Source organism: Acipenser ruthenus, chromosome 9, assembly GCF_902713425.1.
Source record: "Acipenser ruthenus chromosome 9, fAciRut3.2 maternal haplotype, whole genome shotgun sequence".
NCBI lineage: Eukaryota > Metazoa > Chordata > Actinopteri > Acipenseriformes > Acipenseridae > Acipenser > Acipenser ruthenus.
In genome coordinates, this window is record NC_081197.1 from 24,908,075 (window position 1) to 24,928,197 (window position 20,123).

The following is a 20,123-nucleotide window of genomic DNA, read 5'->3' on the forward strand; positions in this document are numbered from 1 at the left end:
GAACCAAACTGAGCTCTGCTGAAAAGAAATGGAAGAGAATCAAATTCCCTGCTGCCCTAGACCTCTACCGCTCCCTCCTCTCCTCCTCCTCCACTCTTCTCTGCTAAAAGCTTCTATTTCCAATCTATTATCCAATCCTCCACTAACAACCCCCGGAAACTATTCTCTACCTTCTCCTCCCTCCTCAACTGTCCCCCCCATCCTCCTTCCTCTATGCCCTCTGATGACTTTGACTCTTCTCTAAAATCTCTAATATCTGCAAACTAACACCTCTCCCTCCCCCTCTCCACTCAACCTTTCTAAATCTGACCTTTTCTTCTCCTCCTCATTCCCCCCTCCTCTGATCTCTCTATCTCCATTCCTCTGGAATCTACCATGCTCTCTCCCTCCCCCTCAACCAAGAACCTCGGAGTAACCCTGGACCCCTGCCTCTCCTACTCCCAGCACATCTCCACTCTAGCACGCACCTGCCGTTTCTTCCTGAATCCGACCCTTCCTCAACAAATACTTCACGCAACTCCTCGTCCAGGCCCTGGTACTCTCCCGCCTAGACTACTGCAATTCCCTCCTGGCCGGCTTCTCTGTGTCCGCCACCCATCCACTCCAGCTCATCCAGAACTCCACTGCTCGCCTGTTGTTCACTCTGCCTCGCTTCTCCCACACTACTCCACTGCTCCGCTCACTCCACTGGCTCCCAATCACCGCTCGCATCCAGTTCAAAACTATTGTACTCGCCTACCGATGCCTTGACCAGACCGCACTCAGCTACCTCCAGACCCTCAAATCAACCTACACCCGACCTCTCTGCCTCCAGAGCCCGCTCCTCCACCCTCACCCTGCAGTGGTGGAATGACCTTCCTATGGATGTCAGCACTGCCTAGTCCCTGACCACCTTCCGATGCCTCCTCAAGACACACCTCTTCAGACAACACCTGTAAAACTCAACTATTCCCTTCTGGACTATATAGCACTCTGCCTTTAATGCACTTTAACCCTTTGCTGCTGATGCACTGTAATTTCGTAACTTTTGTTATGATGACAAAAAATGTCATATCTCAGCCGTCCAACCAGCAAACTTTTTTTTTTTTAAGTGTGGGTCATAGCCATGACTACGGGACGTGTCATGATACCACTGGTTTAGGGCTAGGATGGGTGGGACATATATTTTCAAAATGAAGACGAGTGAGTGCACAGCGGAATCGAAGTTCTGTATCTCCGGTTGTACAATTCCAAAAGTGCTAATCTACATATCATCTAAATGGTAAGTACTTGGGCTAATTAGCCATATTGTGTTTTTTTGTTTATTTTGCGTGCGTGCTTGCTGGGGAAGGCTAAGTTTCATGACTGAAGACGAGTAAATAATGTACCAACATCACATTTAAAAAATAAATAAATAAATAAAACTTTTTTTATTTTTTATTTTAGATTTGTTGTTTATTTATTATTGGTTTAGATTATTTTTACTTTATGTAGCCTATGTAAAGAACAAAGACTTATCTGTAGTCATTATTGTTATTATTTAGCCATGTGTTATTATTAGTTTACTCTGTGTGTGTGTGTGTATGTGTGTGTGTGTGTAAAGAACAGATGTTATTTAGCTATAGTAGTCATCATTATTATTATTTAGCCATGTATTTTATTGTTAGTTTACCGTGTGTGTGCAAGAACAGATACATTATTTAGCTGTAGTCATTATTATTATTATTTAGCCATGTACTGTATTTTATTATTAGTTTACTTTTACTGTGTGTGTGTGTGTAAAGAACAGTCATTATTATTATGTTTACTTATTTCTGTGTGTGAAAAAGGATGGAGAATAATTTATTATTAGTAGTAGTACATAAGAACATAAGAAAGTTTACAAACGAGGAGACCATTCAGCCCATCTTGCTCGTTTGGTTGTTAGTAGCTTATTGATCCCAGAATCTCATCAAGCAGCTTCTTGAAGGACCCCAGGGTGTCAGCTTCAACAACATTACTGGGGAGTTGTTTCCAGACCCTCACAATTCTCTGTGTAAAAAAAATGCCTCCTATTTTCTGTTCTGAATGCCCCTTTATCTAATCTCCTTTTTTTTTCTTTTTTCAGGTCAAAGAAGTCCCCTGGGTCGACATTGTCAATACCTTTTAGAATTTTGAATGCTTGAATCAGACCGCCACATAGTCTTCTTTGTTCGACTGAATAGATTCAATTATTTTAGCATGTCTGCACACGACATGCCTTTTAAACCCGGGATAGTTCTGGTCGCTCTTCTTTGCACTCTTTTTAGAGCAGCAATATCCTTTTTGTAATGAGGTGACCAGAACTGAACACAATATTCTAGATGAGGTCTTACTAATGCATTGTAAAGTTTTAACATTACTTCCCTTGATTTAAATTCAACACTTCTCACAATATATCCGAGCATCTTGTTGGCCTTTTTTATAGCTTCCCCACATTGTCTAGATGAAGACATTTCTGAGTCAACATAAACTCCTAGGTCTTTTTCATAGATTCCTTCTTCAATTTCAGTATCTCCCAAATATGACAAATGCATCCTAAATTAAGTATACATTTATTTTATGTTTGATTTTGAGAGTTGTGGTATTGCATGAAGTATTTGGAAAACAGCTGTATTTTCTTTTGCTTGAATACTTAAACAAAATTTGTTTTGTGTGTGTGTGTTTACAATGTGTAATACAATTTGAAATGGAAACTTAATTTTGCAAAATGCATGAAGTGTTTTTTTTTTTTAATTGAGTGGATGGTTTTGTTTTTTGCGTTAACTGTTTTGGCAACTGTGGTAAGTTTCAGAACTGCTGCAACAGTGTTTGCCACTCCTCCTATTTTTGTGTCGTCTGCAAATTTAACAAGTTACCAGAAGCTAAATCATTAATGTAGATCAGGAATAGCAGAGGACCTAATACTGATCCCTTCTGTTTTTTTGTTTTCTCTCCCCTTCCTTTCTAGTTTAAATGCTTCTGGACCTCCTCAAGGATCTTTTCTCCGAGTAGATTGGTTCCCTTTCTGTTTAAGTGCAGACCGTCCCACCTATATAGATAGTCCTTGTTGTAGAATGTGCTCCAATGTTCAACAAAGGTGAAGCCTTCCTGTGTGCACCACAATTTCAGCCATACATTTTGATTTTTCTATTTCCATTTGTCCATATGGTCCTTTGCAAGGTGCCGGCAGTATCCCAGAAAATACCACAGTTTTGGTCTTGTCTTTTAATTTCCTTCCTAGCTCTCTGAATTTGTTTTGCAGGGATCTTGGCCTGTCTCTTCCAATGTTGTTTGTACCGATGTGGACGACTACTACCGGGTCGTCTCCTGTTCGTTCTAGGAGCCTGTCCACCTTCTCAGTGATGTGCGTGACAGAGGCTCCAGGAAGGCAGCACACTGTTGTAGTAAGGGGGTCCAAACTGCGAACTGAACTTGCTGTGTTTCTCAATATGGAGTCCCCAACAATCATGACATCCCTTCTTTTTGCTGCCTGGCCAGCACTGTTTATAGGGTCCTGGATGTTGTTCCTTTCATTCTCTTGATGTTGGTTTTGGTCATCTAATTGTTGAAGTGGCTCAAATTTGTTGTATGTTTGGATTTCTGGTGGTTGTGTTTGGCAAAGTTTATTTTTTTCTCTGCTTCTGCCTATCTGAACCCAGCTGTTTTGACCCTCTTCTATCTCCCTGGTGGCTTTCAGTCTGCTAGGGGTGCAGACTTCCATGAATTGTGGGTGTGTCAGCTCCTCAAGTGCCTGTTGCTGTCTCATTTCCTCTAGCTCCATTTCTAACAGACTTACTCGTTGAAGCAAGTCCTGGATTGTGCGGCACTTTACACACACTTGGTTGAGCTCTGTTGGGTTTTCTCGGATTTCCCACATCATGCAGTTGTCACAGATTACTGGCTTGAAGACCATGTTTTTTTTTCGGGTTTTTTTGGAAGTTCAGTTTAGCTTCTGCATCTGTCAACCTGCTTTTAAACTGCTTCTAACTGTGATGTACTTGTCCACTCGTACTTCTCCCACTGTCGCTGTGAACAATGGGCTGGCTTTTGTTTGTTTGGTGTTGGCTCCGCCCCTCCCCCATGTCTCAGAACGGCGGCGAATTTGAATCAGCTGTTCTGAGTTTCAGCTTGTTATCAGAAAAAGACACGCAGCTGTTAGACTTTAGCTGCAGTGTTTTCTGATTAAAGGAATTAAAGATGTAATTTCTCCTTACTGCTTCTAACTGTGATGTCCTTGTCTCCAGAGGGAGTGCACAGCCCATTTAATAGCCAGACACTCCTTCTCGATGACGGAATAGTTACGCCCCCGAGGGAGCATCTTCTTACTGATGTACAAGACGGGGTGTTCTACTCCATCAATCTCCTGGGACAAGACCGCCCCCAGACCTACGTCAGACGCATCAGTCTGGAGGATGAATTCTTTGCTGAAATCAGGAGATATTAGTGCAGGAGCTTGACACAGCTGCCTCTTTATCACATCAAAAGCCCCCTGACACTCAGCTGACCACTTTACCAAATTTGGAGCCTGCTTCTTAGTGAGATCCATTAACGGGGTCGCAATAGTGGAGAACTCGGGGAGGAACCTACGGTAATAACCCGCTAACCCGAGGAGGGATCTCACCTGGGTTTTGGTCTTCGGAATCGGAGTGTCCACCAAAGCCTGGACTTTAGAGGCCATCGGCTTCACCCGACCATTACCCATAATATAACCCAAATATTGTGTTTCTAGTTTGGCAAACGCACATTTCCTCAGGTTGGCTGTTAGCCCAGCTTCCCTTAGAGACTGAAGGACGGCTGTAAGTCTAACAAGATGCTCTTTCCAGGAAGAGCAAAACACTACCACATCGTCAATATACGCTGCCGCATATTTCTGATGTGGAGCTAGCACTTGATCCATCAGTCTCTGAAAGGTTGCTGGAGCCCCATGCAGCCCGAAAGGCATGGTCACAAAATGGAACAAGCCTTCCGGAGTCGAAAATGCGGTTTTCTCGCGAGAGCTTAGAGTTAAGGGAATCTGCCAGTATCCCTTCGTCAGATCGAGGGTGGAGATGAACTGCGCCCCTCCTATCCGGTCCAAGAGCTCATCCACTCGAGGCATAGGGTATGCGTCAAACTTGGAGACTGCATTCACTTTGCGGAAATCCACACAAAAGCGATTGGTGCCGTCCTTCTTGCCAACCAAGACAATCGGGCTGCACCACTCGCTCCGTGAAGGCTCTATGACTCCAAGCTCTAACATATCCGCTACTTCTCGGCTCACCGTTCCCCTCCGACTTTCCGGGATGCGGTATGGTCTCTCTCGCACCCTCACACCTAGGGAAGTAACAACAGCATGTTCGATTATATTTGTTCTACCTGGCAAATCAGAAAAAACATCACCGAACTTCCCAATTAACCCTTGTATCTCTCGCTTTTGACTGGGAACTAATTGATCCCCCACCACCACCTCCGCGTTGCTAGGGGGATGAATGTCAGGACCAAAATCGTCCTCGACACTATCTCCCGCAATGAACAGGGCCTCCCTTTCCCTCCAGGGTTTCAACAAATTAATGTGGTAAATTTCAATTTTATTCCGGCGGTCAAGCTGCCGAATCTCATAATTTACCTGTCCCACCTCATATGGGCCCTGCCATTTAGCAAACAGCTTTGATTTGCTTGAGGGCAGGAGCAACATCACCTTATCCCCAGGTCGAAAGGTCCGAATCTGTGCGTTTTTGTTATAATGTCGCTCCTGATGATGCTGAGCCTGTTTTAAGTTATCATGCGCCAGTTTGCCAATTATTTCTAGGCGCTCTCTCAACAGCATTATGTGCTGGACTACATTTTTGGTCTCATTTTGAGGCTCCTCCCACCCTTCTCTTATTAGGTCGAGAATGCCTCGGGGTTGTCTTCCGTACAGCAGCTCAAATGGGGAGAACCCAGTTGAACTCTGGGGCACCTCTCTCACTGAAAACAGAAGGTATGGGAGAAGCTTTACCCAATTTTTCTGCTCTTGGTTTACAAACCGCCTCAGCATCTGTTTTAAGGTCTGATTGAACCGCTCCACCAAGCCATCAGTCTGCGGATGGTAAACTGACGTGCGGATGGAGCGGATTTGCAATAATTTATACACTTGCACAAGATATTTAGATATAAAATTAGTCCCATGATCAGTCAAAATTTCTTTGGGGATCCCTACTCTAGACATAATCTTTACTAATTCAGTTGCAACCGCAGCTGCACTAGTGGACCTCAAACGTACTGCCTCAGGATATCGCGTTGCGTAGTCCACCACTACTAAAATATGCGTATATCCTGAGTCAGAGGGAATCAATGGGCCCACTATGTCCATTGCGATACGCTCAAAGGGAACCCCCACCAAGGGCAGTGGGACCAGCGGGGCGGGGCAAACTCGACCCGGCGCCACCTTTTGACACTCAAGGCATTCCGCTACATATTTCCTCACTTCGCCGCATACCCCAAGCCAATAAAACCGAGCCAATATTCGCTCCAGCGTCTTTTCAGAACCGAGGTGCCCCGAAAAAGGAATATCGTGTGCCAACCGCATCACCTCGGCTCGAAAAGGCCCCGGAACCAATAATTGTTTTACAGGAGGACCTGTGCCTGGGGCTTGGGTTACCCTATACAGTAACTGCCCGGATATGACATAGTGGGGAAATGTGAGCGGATGTGTATCATCAATAGCCTTCCCCTCGACAGACCAAACCTGCGCCCGGATGTTAACTAAGGTGGGGTCATTACTTTGTTCCCACGCCAGGTCAACATCCCGGTCCCAGAACTTTGGTATGTCGAGCGGGGTTATGGTAGCTCAGTAACTCTGCCCCGCAGGTCACACTGCACCCCTACACCTTTCCCTTGGCTCTTAACAGACACAGAAGCTTCTCCAATCAAGCCCCACCCTTGTCTCATTGCTATCCCCTCCCGTCGCTCTCGTTTTGTTTTTTGGGGCCAGAAGTGAGATGAGAACAGTTCAGCTTGCATTGGAAAGATCTGGCCAATACGATCCTCCTTTGCAACTACTACCTTACTCAAGGCTGGCCCTTTTTCACCCAATAACAGCTGTTTGAAACATGGCCAGTCCCTCCCCAAAATGACAGGATAGGGCAGACTATCCGCGACAGCCACGACTACGCGGTCTGTCTGACTTCCCACAGTCACATATAATTTTGTGGTCGGATATACCTTGGTTTTTCCATGAACACAGGAAATAGCTACCTGGGCATACGGCTGCCAAGATGTACCCTCCACGAGAGCAGACCGAATCATAGTTTGCCCACATCCTGAGTCCACTAAGGTGTGGGTACTCTTATTACCAATCTTTACAGCAATGACACAAGGCCCCTCCCGACCCTTTCCCCAGGACTTACCTGCTTCGAGAGCCGGGTAGTGGGAAGCCACATCACACTCCATCATCGCAGGGCAGAATCGCTGAATGTGACCTGGTTCGTGGCAGCTCCAGCAGACCGGGGGCGAGAATGCCAAGGGAGCCGACCTGTCCCGCTGCCCTTGAGCAAGTGGGTGGGAAGAACCCCCTGTTATAACCCAGCTAGGAGCCAACCTCGGCCTCCACTGTTTGGGAGGGAGGTGGCCCATCGGGGCGCGTGCTGGAACGGGTGTCAAGGATGGTCTCAGTGAAGGCGGAGGTGGGCTGGGGAGCTGGATCTGACTCTTGGGAGGGGGAGGGGTTGATGCTGAGGAGGGCGACACCGCGTCTTCAAAGGCCTCGGCCAAGCATGGTGGGCCGGTGCTGTGTAATCCAATTCCGGGTCTCTGCCCCCATCACGCTTGTGAACTGTTCGATGTTAATCAGCTCGGCCACTTCCTGGCCTGATTTTTCTGTGGGGCAGAGCCACCGGTCGGATTGGTCCTTCAGCTGTTGGGCTACCATGCAGGGGCGGGTAGCCGGAGACCTTCAGTACTCACGAAACCGGCGGCGGTAGGTCTCCCCGGTGATGTTGTACCGCCGGAGGATGGCCTGCTTAATCAGTTTGTAATCCTGAGTGGCGGTGTTGTCCAGAGCCCGGTAAGCTGCCTGGGCTTTGCCTGTTAAGCAGGGGGCCAGTTGCAAGGCCCACCACTCCTGGGGCCACCTAGCCATTAGCGCCACGCGCTCAAACATAACCAGGTAAGCCTCTGGGTCTTCCTCCGGCAGCATCTTCTGCAGCTTCGGCTTAGGGATCGAACCTATGGGGAGTCCATCTTCCCCTACCGCTGCTGGCGCCGCGCCAGGTTGGTGCAGCTGGGCCACCGTCTGGATGAGTGAAGTGTAGTGGGCGGCGAGCTCCTCCTGCCTCTTCACCTCCCGGGCTTCCCTCCTCCGCTCAGCATCCTCCCTCTGTTGGTCCAGCGCCGTCAATAATGTCTCCAAGGTAGTCGGATCCATCTCTTCAAGTCCCACGAAGACACCAAATGTAACAGTGCAGTGGGTGTGGAGGTGGAACACACGTCACAGAGTCACTTTATAGAGGTGAAAAACCTCTACCACAATGGTAGAGGGTGAATTTTATTAAAAGGGAAACACAATCCAAAACAAAAGTACAAATCATAAGTCCCAATAAAGCACGTCCCTCTCGGCTCTTTTGGTGCACTTGTCGGGTGGTGAAAAGTGCAGGTGCTCAGGTGCTGAAGTGTCCAGTTCAGTTGTGTGGGCCGTGTGATGTCCAAGGTGACAAGTGCTGGCAGTAGTGCGGCAGCTCCTTGGCGTCTGACCCCGGTCCTGACGATAAATAAACACATAGACCACCAACAAACCACACACCCACACCCACACCCACACCCACCCACACCCACACCCACACCCACACCCACACCCACACCCACACCCACACCCACACCCACACACACACACACACACACACACACACACACACACACAGGCTTACTATTACCTCAAAGGCCCCACACTTACAGAATGACAGCCCTTATATACTAGGAGACTCCACCCCATGATCAGTGCGACTCAGCACACCTGCCAGTTGTCTAATGCAGCACAGCTGATCACAGTAATCTTGTCCCCTAATATGGTCATTCCGCCCTGCACCAAGATGGCCGACTTCCTTTTCCGCCCCTCTCTCCAAGCCGGCCTGTCTCTGAACAGGCGTGCAAGTACCTCTGCTTAGTGCCCTCTTGGGTCGGGAGGGAGATTTGCAGCTCAGATCCTCACGCTCCCTGTCACAGAGACTAACACGCACAAGGGACACAAGGTAAAAGATCATGCGCATTTCATTCACCGAGCCATCATTAATGTTCAGGAACAGCAAAAACCTCAGTCTTCTAAGAGAACATTGCACTTACATATCCATTCAGAGGCTTGAGCAACCCCAATTTCACGTCATGCTATGCAAATGCAACATTGCAGTGCCTTCTTCACTTGCAACCTCTGAAGGATTCATTAAAACACAGTCAACAAGAGGCTATCAGGAGCTTTGTTCACAAATAGGATCACTTGCCATCCACTGCATCCCTCTAACTACTGTGGATATTTGTCACTTCTTAGGAAAACCTTTCAATAGAGATGAGTAGCAACATGTTGCAGAGTTTCTCACCAAATTGTCTGAAATTTGTCCTGAAGTATCTCGCATGTTTTCAGTCACAATAAGTCATGACATTCTATGTAACTACTGCTCATCAAACCTAGAGGTGTTGCATATTTATCCGCTACATGAACCTGCTGGTACAGATTCCATGTGTTTGGAAGAATTTATAGAAATGATAAATGGGCAATGATTCCTGGTAGCAAATGGAGGCAATGCAAAACTTCTCCAATCATGAAACGTGAACTTATTCAATCAGCAGGGAGACTGATTGCAGTCCAACTTATGCTTTGGGAAACCAAACCAGACGGGACCATTACAAAGTGACACAATGCTAAGTTTACTGCTGTGCAGAAGAGCACAATTACTGTGGACAACAGGAACTACCAATTAGATTCCATTATCATACACTAAGGACAGGATGTTACTTCAGGACACTATGTGTCTGTTCTTGCTGTGGGTGCTACTGGAAAATGGGAGCATGCAAATGATGCACTTATTGAAGTCAAACCATGGTCAAGAAATGCAAACAAAATGTATATGGCCTTTTATGAAGAGATCTAATGCTTTACAAATGCCTCAGCCTAAGTTCATAACACCACTATATCAAGGAGAATAATGTTTTTTTCCAGCATTAAAATGTGTTAGTATACTACCCTTTAGCACGGACATGCATATGTACCTTTTGAACCATTTATAACATTGTAGTTTTGGACCTATGTAAATATCAATATAGCAATACCTACCAAAATAGACATATTGTTTTTGCCACTCATGCAACTATAAGAATACAATGTTTACACTTTCAATACTGTCCAAAAGTGCCTTCTACCATTATTTTACTTTCAAATCTTTTCTCATTTCTCTTATATTACTCTACTTATTACTCTCTTGTAATGTCTGTCTGTCTATTTACCATACACATTCTTGAATATCTTTCCCTCGCTTTATTCATTATTTGATGATGTAAAAAAAGAAGTGATATCTATAACAAAAACAAGTTAGAAAAACGCAACAGCCGTTTAAAGGGGTGATATCAAACACAAAAGTCCAAGTTAGGAGAAGCAATTAGGCCAGTTTTGTCAAGCATCAAGCAAATAGGCACAATTGCAAAGGTGCTGGGGCCCAAGATTCACACAATTCTTGCTTCTAACTTGGCGCCTATTTTGGATCGCTTCGCTCCACTTTATCAATGGCAAGAACTTTGTTAAAGTAATGTTAAGGTTTGTTTGCAAATGTCCAAAAGGTTAGGAAATTGCAAGTTAAGGTAGCCACGCAACCTTAACTCTGCACCCTTATGTGTATGTTTCCTGTCACACATGACATCACATATGACATCATCAATGACACGGGCAATGACATCACTAAGCACATGACAAATTCTCCCCGAAGGCTGGCCATACGGAAGTCATTGTGATTGGTAACATGTTAACTGCATTCCCACAATCTTTGCTGTCAAGCTCATTATTTCACCAGTTTTCTAAATAAAACCAATTAACTCAGAATACAGTAGAGCTAATTAATTAGTTGGGACCCTCCACAAGCCATATTTCTCCAAACTCTAATATTGGAATCCATAACATTGGCTTTCTTGTATGAACTACACTGTTTCACATGGCAAAAGGAGTCACTGCATTTTCTACAGTATTATTATTCATTTTATTTTTGCACTGTTACCCATTCTTCTTTCAAACTTTACAGTTCAGTAAGAATTCTTGCTAACATAATCTTATGGCTGGAAGCCAATTATGACATTGAAATGTTTAGTTACAATTGCAGATTTCTGCAGTTCAATGAAGTACATAAAGCAGAAGTGGATTGTAATGCATGGATTTTATGCTTCCAAGAAACATAAAACACTGCTTTGTGTACCACAGTATACATGGAGCAGCAGTATACCATACAGTACTACAGAAGATTCATTTTCTATTTCACTGGCACCTTCTGAGTGAAATTTAATGGAGAGTGTTATCTTACATGTAGGGTTTCACATATTGCTTGTCCCATCCAATTTTCAGGTACTCCTTTCCAAACATCAAATACTCATCACTACATACCTCAACATGAATTACACATTTCTGAGTACATGGAAATCTGTTGTTGGTTAAAGCAATTTCGACAGCAAAGATAATGCACTTACTGAACATGTTACCAATCACAATGACTTCCGTATGGCCAGTCTTCGGGGAGAATTTGTCATGTGCTTAGTGATGTCATTGCCCATGTAATTGATCACATAAGGGTGCAGAGTTAAGGTTGCGTGGCTACCTTAACTTGCAATTTCCTAACCTTTTGGACATTTGCAAACAAACCTTAATGTTACTTTAACAAAGTTTTTGCCATTGAATTTCCATAGTTTTGCAGAAGGTATCTTGGAAAATCAAACAACCAACAAGAAGTATGTAAAGATTTTTTTTAAAAGCCAGGTTTATTGAGGCAAAATCAAATGTTGTTAATCCCTGCCCCTGAGGCTAGAGGAGGGGGAAAGCAAAGACTGTCGCTGGAGTCCCTAGCAACGGTTGCCCTGGTGGCTGGAGAGGTGGGGACAGCAAGGACTGTACCTGAGGCTGGAGAGGTGGGGATAGCAAGGACCGTACCTGAGGCTGGAGAGGTGGGGACAGCAATGGCTGCCTTGGAGGCTACAGAGGTGCGGACAGCAAGGACTGTACCTGAGGCTGAGGACGTGGAAGCAGTAACTGCTGTACCGAGGCTGGAGAGGTGGGGAAAGCAATGGCTGTACCTGAGGCTGGAGAGGTGGAGACAGCAACCACTCTGTACCTGAGGCTGGAGAGGTGGGGACAGCAACGGCTGCCTTGGAGCCTGAAGAGGTGGAAGCAGCAACGGCTGTACCTGAGGCTGGAGAGGTCGGGACAGCATCGGCTGCCAGAGAGGCTGCAGATTTGGCGACAGCAAGGACTGCATCTGAGGTTGGAGAGGTGGGGACAGCAATGGCTCTATCTGAGGCTGGAAAGGTGGCGAAAGCAAGGGCTGCACCTGAGGCTGAAGAGCTGGGGACATTATTTGAACAGTACTGCCGGGGAGCAGTTATTCTTCATGTGTGGCTCTGTCCACTCTCTAGAAAGATCATGTAAGAATCCTGCAGGTTTTTAGGCAGACAGATGTGTTGTGTGCAATTTAAGGTCTTGATGCCATATTGGATTTGTCGTCGCTACTTCTCTCTTCTATTTGTCAGGCGCATCTTTCAAGTCTTGTCAGTTCTTACCTGAATTAGATAGGAGATATTTGGACCAACCACCAAAGGAAAAAAAGGTTTCTGAAATGTAATAAGTAGAATTCTGTATAGTGATTTGGATATCTGATATACTAAGAGTATTTATTAAAAATGAAATAATAACAATAACAGGTTACATGCATTTAAGAACATAAGAACATAAGAAAGTTTACAAACGAGAAGAGGCCATTCGGCCCATCTTGCTTGTATGGTTGTTAGCAGCTTATTGATCCCAGAATCTCATCAAGCAGCTTCTTGAAGGATCCCAGGGTGTCGGCTTCAACAAGATTACTGGGGAGTTGGTTCCAGACCCTCACAATTCTCTGTGTAAAAAAGTGCCTTCTATTTTCTGTTCTGAATGCCCCTTTATCCTTAGTACGTATATCATGGTAGGTTAGAGGCTAATGTTATTAATAGATGTTAAAAACTACTGCATTATTGGTTGTTTGTCGGTAAAAAGAGACAAAATGAGTCAAAATATATTCAAATTTGTTTCAGGGTTTTCAATGTTACTCATGGCTACCTCTAAATATGCAATGTTTATACATACAGGCATGCATATACAGTGCCTTGCATAAGTATTCACCCCCCTTGGACTTTTACACATTTTGTAGTGTTACAACCTGGAATTAAAATGGATTTAATTAGGATTTTTTGTCACTGATCTACACAAAATAGTTCATAATGTTGAAGTGGGGAAAAAAAATCTACATATTTTTCAAAATTATTTACAAATAAAAAACTGAAAAGTCTTTATTGCATAAGAATTCATCCCCTTTGCTGTGACACCCCTAAATAAGCTATGGTGCAACCATTTGCCTTCAGAAGTCACTTAATTAGTTGAATGGAGTCCACTTGTGTGCAATTAAAGTGTCACATGATCTCAGATTAAATACACCTGTTTCTGGAAAGCCCCAGAGTTTGTTAGAGAGCATATCTAAACAAACAGCATTATGAAGACCAAGGTGCTATCAAAACAAGTCCGGGATAAAGTTCTGGAGAAGCACCAATCAGGGTTGGGTTATAAAAAAATATCCCAAACTTTGAACATCCCCCGGAGCACCGTTAAATCCATTATTAAAAAATGGAAAGAATATGGCACAACCGCAACTCTGCCTAGAGAAGGCTGTCCACCAAAACTCAGTGACCAGGTAAGGAAGGCATTAGTCAGAGAAGCAACCAAGAGGCCAATGGTAACTCTGAATGAGCTGGAGAGATCCACAGCTGAGATGGGAGAAACCGTCCATGAGACAACTATAACCCGGACGCTCCACAAAGCTGGGCTTTATGGGAGTGGTGAGAAGAAAGCCATTGCTGAAAAAAACGCATATCAAATAGCGTTTGGATTTTGCCAAAAGGCATTTGGGAGACTGTGACCGAGTGCTGTTGTTGAGTGGCGTGTGTGGTGACGTCACGGACCAGGAAGTACCAGAAAGAAAACAATGGATGGGCGGGTGAAGCTGAACGCTACTGCGCTCAGCGTATTTATTAAATAATAAAACAAAACAAAAGATTTAAACAAACAAAACAAAAAGGCGCGTTGGCCAAACAAATAGAAACAAATAAGCGTGCTGGTGTTAGCACCAGCACGATACTTAGCAGTTGTTTTTAATCTTTCTCTCTCCTCGCTCTCTCCGCTCCCCGTCCTCTCCTCTGTACACTCTCCCCGCAGAACGGACAGCTGCAGGTTCTTATACTCTGGCCGAGGGGTTAACTAGCTGTCAATTATCTTATTACCCCTCGGCCACAGTCTGCACGAGTTTAGTAAGGATGTGTGACTGTCAGCTAGTTAAATAATCAGTAGCTGATCAGCCACGCATCCTCACAGGGTTTTTAAATATAAAAACAATAACAAATACGCTGCACTTTTATCCGCGCCGCAAACAATAATACAAATAATAATACAAATACATATAGGGGCGGGACACTCCACCACACATGCCCCCCCTTGTGCGCAGCACACATGGCCTTTTCGGCCACCTCCCCCCTTAGTCCCCAAAGTCCCGGCTAGCAGTCCCGGCCCAGGAACAGGGGCAGCAACGGGCCAAAGGTGGCAGTCACGGTGTGATATCCTCCTCCCACCCAAACAGCCATAGCGTTCCGGTGGACCGCACACAGGCCGGCTCCTCCTCTTCATGGCTGGCAGCTCCCCTCCGTGGGGCTCCGGCCACCCATTCTCCTGCAGCGAAATTGCTGCGGGGGGAGCTGGTCTCCTGACCTCCCCCACCTTCTTCATGGCCGGCAGCTCCCCTCCGAGGGGCTCCGACCACAATTTCTCCTGCCGCGAAAGTGCGGCTGGGGGAGCTGGTCTCCTGACCTCCCCCCCTTCTTTGTGGCCGGCAGCTCCCATTCATGGGGCTCCAGCCACAGTATTTCCTATCGCATGGCAGGACTGGTAGCGACCCCAGGCAAAGCAGGACCCTCGGGAGGCTACGGCAGCAGCTGCAGCGGACCCTCCAGAGGCGAACTCGGGAGGGGAGCCCCTGGCCATGGAGGCGGCAGCAGGAGCTCCATTTCTCCCTCGTACCCTGTAACTGGTGGCTCTCCAGGCGATGCGGAGCAACAGGCAGCCCCAGGCGATGCGGAGCAACAGGCAGCCCCAGACGATGCGGAGCAACAGGCAGCCCCAGGCGATGCAAGGCAGGCATCCTTGGGTGAATCGAGGCAAGCATCCTTGGGCAGTGCGAGGCAGGCATCCTTGGGCGGTGCGAGGCAGGCATCCTTGGGCGAAGCGAGGCAGGCATCCTTGGGCGGTGCGAGGCAGGCATCCTTGGGCGGTGCGAGGCAGGCATCCTTGGGCGAAGCGAGGCAGGCATCCTTGGGCGGTGCGAGGCAGGCATCCTTGGGCGGTGTGAAGCAGGAGCTGCAGCAGTCCTTCCCATGACGGTGGAGGTGGAACCAGCAGGTATTCACCCTCTGCTGGTGGAGGTGGAGATGGAACCAGCAGGTATTCACCCTCTACTGGTGGAGGTGGGAGTGGTAAGCTGTCCTCCCACGGCGCTTGAGACGGAACCAGCAGGCATTCACCCTCTGCTGGTGGAGGTGGGAGGGGCAAATAGTCCTCCCACGGCGGCTGAGGCGGAACCAGCAGGCATTCACCCTCTGCTGGTGGTGCTGGGAGCGGCAGGCTGTTCTCCCACAGTGGTTGAGACAGAACCAGCAGGCATTCATCCTCTGCTGGTGGAGCTGGGAGCGGCAAGCTGTTCTCCCACGGCGGTTGAGATGGAACCAGCAGGTATTCACCCTCTGCTGGTGGAGGCAGAGGCAGCTCCCGCTGCTCTGCTCCTGGAGGTGGAGGTGGCAGAGGCAGCTCCTGCTGCTCTGCTCCTGGCGGTGGAGGTGGCGGAGACAGAGGCAGCTCCTGCTGCTCTGCTCCTGCTGGTGGAAGCGGTGGAGGTGGGGACAGCATGTAGTCTCCTCCTGTTGCAGGGAACCGGTGCTTCTCCTTCTCCTCCTCTTCCTGGAGAATGGGGCAGTTGACCACAAAGTGGCCCCACTCCCCACAGGCAGTGCACCAGTTCATGGCCTCAAGTGCGCTGAGGTATGCTTCCCAGCTGCCCTTCAGTCGTCCCTCCTCCTCCTCTCCAGGGCGGGGGCAGTTGACGACGGAGTGGCCCCCCCTTCCTGCAGGAAGGGCACCAACTTGAGGCCTCAACCAGGCGAAGGTAGCCATCCCAGCATCCACTCTTGAGCTTCCCTCTCTTGGGCTCTTGACGCTCGGGCTCCACCTTCATGGGCGCTGGATGCACGGGCTCCCCCCTTCCGGACGCTGGATGCACGGGCTCCCCCCTTCTGGGCGCTGGATGCACGGGCTCCCCCCTTCTGGGTGCTGGATGCACGGGCTCCCTTTTTTTTTTTCAAACACAAAACACTATTCGAAAAAAAAAAAAAAAAGTCCTTTTCTTTCCTGGTCCAGCTCTTGGAGGCGTTGTTTGTCCCACGCAGGACACCATATGTGACCGAGTGCTGTTGTTGAGTGTCGTGTGTGGTGACGTCACGGACCAGGAAGTACCAGAAACAAAACAGTGGATGGGCGGGTGAAGATGAACGCTACTGCGGTCAGCGTATTTATTAAATAATAAAACAAAACAAAAGATTTAAACAAACAAAACAAAAAGGTGCGTTGGCCAAACAAATAGAAACAAATAAGCGTGCTGGTTTTAGCACCAGCATGATACTTAGCAGTTGTTTTTTAAATGTAGTTTCTCTCTCCTCGCTCTCTCCGCTCCCTGTACTCTCCTCTGTACACTCTCCCCCCGCAGCACGGACAGCTGCAGGTTCTTATACTCTGTCCGAGGGGTTAACTAGCTGTCACAGTCTGCACAAGTTTAGTAAGGATGTGTGACTGTCAGCTAGTTAAATAATCAGTAGCTGATCAGCCACGCATCCTCACAGGGTTTTTAAATATAAAAACAATAACAAATACGCTGCGCTTTTATCCGCGCCGCAAACAATAATACAAATAATAATACAAATACATATAGGGGCGGGACACTCTGCCACAGAGACACAGCAAACGTGGAAAAAGGTTCTCTGGTCTGATGAGACCAAAATTGAACTTTTTGGCCTTAGCGCAAAATGCTATGTGTGGCGCAAAGCCAACACTGCTCATCACCCTGAGAACACCATCCCCACGGTGAAGCATGGTGATGGCAGCATCATGTTATGGGGATGCTTTTCATCAGCAGGGACTGGGAAACTGGTCAGGATTGAGGGCAAATTCTAGAGGAAAACCTGTTTCAGTCTGCAAGAGACCTGGGACTGGGGCGGAGGTTCACCTTCCAGCAGGACAATGACCCTAAACACACAGCCAAAGCTACACTGGAGTGGTTTAAAAACAAGAACCTGAATGTCTTAGAATGGCCAATGCAAAGCCCAGACCTCAATCCAATTGAGAATCTGTGGCAAGACTTGAAAATTGCTGTTCACCAACGGTCCCCATCCAACTTGACAGAGCTTGAGCAATTTTGCCAAGAAGAATGGGCAAAAATTGCAGGATCCAGATGTGCAAAGCTGGTAGAGTGGGGTGAATACTTATGCAACCAACAAATGTCTTTTTTTTTGTTTAATTAACTTTTGTGTCACAATAAAAAATATTTTGCACCTTCAAAGTGTTAAGTATGTTGTGTAAATCAAATGGTAAAAATCCCAATTAAATCCATTTTAATTCCAGGTTGTAACACTACAAAATGTGGAAAAGTCCAAGGGGGGTGAATACTTATGCAAGGCACTGTATGTGGTTTAATTACCATTATATAGCAAGTAACCCATATTTTACTGTAAAGGTTATGTATTTAACCACACGCAGATCAATGTAAAGCATTATTCAAATGCTGGGGGCACAGTAGAATGTACAGATCAGTGCTAAACAGTACATTTCTAATAAGATATCCTTTAAGCAACTAATGTACTGTATAACTGAAAAATTTGGTTGATTTTAAATTTGCAGATTTATACTTTGGTAGATTTTGACGGTTTTTGAATTGGCATTTATCACTTAGCACGTTCACAAAGAAAAATGTCAGTTTTGTATTTCTATTTTTAGTTTAAAAAATGTTCAAATACATGTTTACTTAATAAAATGTGTCTGCAAAATGGTATCTAATTTACAGTAACTCGTTATAGCATCTACATGTCACTGCAGCAACTTGGAGAACAACAAAGTAGGCCTTCTACAAATGTGTTACAGCATTTATTGTTCTTATATGGCCCTTCAATTTTAAGATATCAGTAATTGGAAAAGATTACTAACTGCAGTACACTTTAACGATAGGCATTTGCTAACTCAGTTTTAAAACTTAGCTGTGGTTCATTAACATAACACAGTGGAATGATCACAGAATCATGTAGTAACTGTAGGACAGTATTACCACGTGTGAAAACTTTAACAATAAAGACGAAACTAAAATGCTCTATAATTTAAAAATGGTTAATAGATTAGCAAGCACTGGCAAAATCAAAAGAACAGTCATAGAGATACCACAGTAGCAGGCGCAGTTTACACAGCCTCGGAGTTTCTGATCATAAATCATAAATTCCAGATTTCCATAAATCCATTGATGGAAATGTCCGGTCTGCTTTTAATTTTTTTAAGCAAATTGGCTTCATCACTCGCTGCCATTCTCATATTCACTTTGACATCTGACACATTCTTTCCCTTGTCCAGCGCGTGCTTCTTTAACCTGTGCTGCATACCAGTCTGTCAGAGGGCGGGATCGCACATTGTATGCCACACTCTGATTGGTGTAAGTATTATTAGTGGTCCAATCCAAACTGCCAATAAAGCCAAAATAAATTCCACTCCAAACTGTCCCGTTATACAGTATGTCAAATAAAATATTAAATGAAGGTTGGTGTTTCTTATGTGTTTCACTTAAAACCGGACATTGGGGTGTCTGGGTTTGTTAATTCCTGCCACCCGGACACAGATGCTAATTCCCGGACTGTCCGGGTGGCAACCCTAGGTGTGGAATGGAATATACTGTAGCGATCTCGGTTCCCGCAGGCAGGCGCATCACACAGGGCGAGGAAATCCACACACAGGCGGAGGGCGGGCGCGAACCCGGGTCCTCTCGCACTGAAGCATAGCGATAGAAAGTGTAATTATAATTCAACTGTATACATGGATTGTAGGATATTTTCGCATGCAAAGTACGGTAGTAGCCTAAGTACGATTTGAAGACCGGACATTTCTGCGATACAACAGAGACCAATCCAATATAGTGCTTTATCGAAGTGTCAGGTCTGAAATTCAAAGATTACTATCCTATATCTGTATTCAGATGCCCCACCAATGTGCAATCAGCCTTTCCAACAGCTCATCCTGTTCTATATTACCAGTTTCTTTTGCAGATATTATTTTAAATTATCACGTCATTTTTAAAGCTGGAAAACATTTGCTGCTTCAGTATGGGCTATTAACAAATACATACAGACTTTAACAAATGCATTACTTTATCCCTAACTAGACAAATGGATGCATGCAGACTGACTACAGATTATTATTATTTTCTCTGTTTTCTAAAACCACGTGCAGGAATGCAGGTCAAAGTTTGCACATGTGCAGTACGCTATCAGAATAAGTTTTCCGAAAAGTGTGTTTACATGACATACATTTTGTTAGTTTTCGGAATTCAATCGGAAATTTCTAGATGCTGTTTTCAGAAAACTGACTTTCGGAATATTCCAATACATTTTCCGAAAACTATGTTTAAATGACTTTTGATATCGGAATTAGTTTTCAGAAAACTTAGTTTTCCAAAACATATAGACATTCTTATGCTCATGTAAACGCACGACTGACAGTTTCAATGAACTCCCGACCGTATTATAATAGGATGGGGGGGGGGGGGGGGGGGGACATATTTCCTAAATGAACA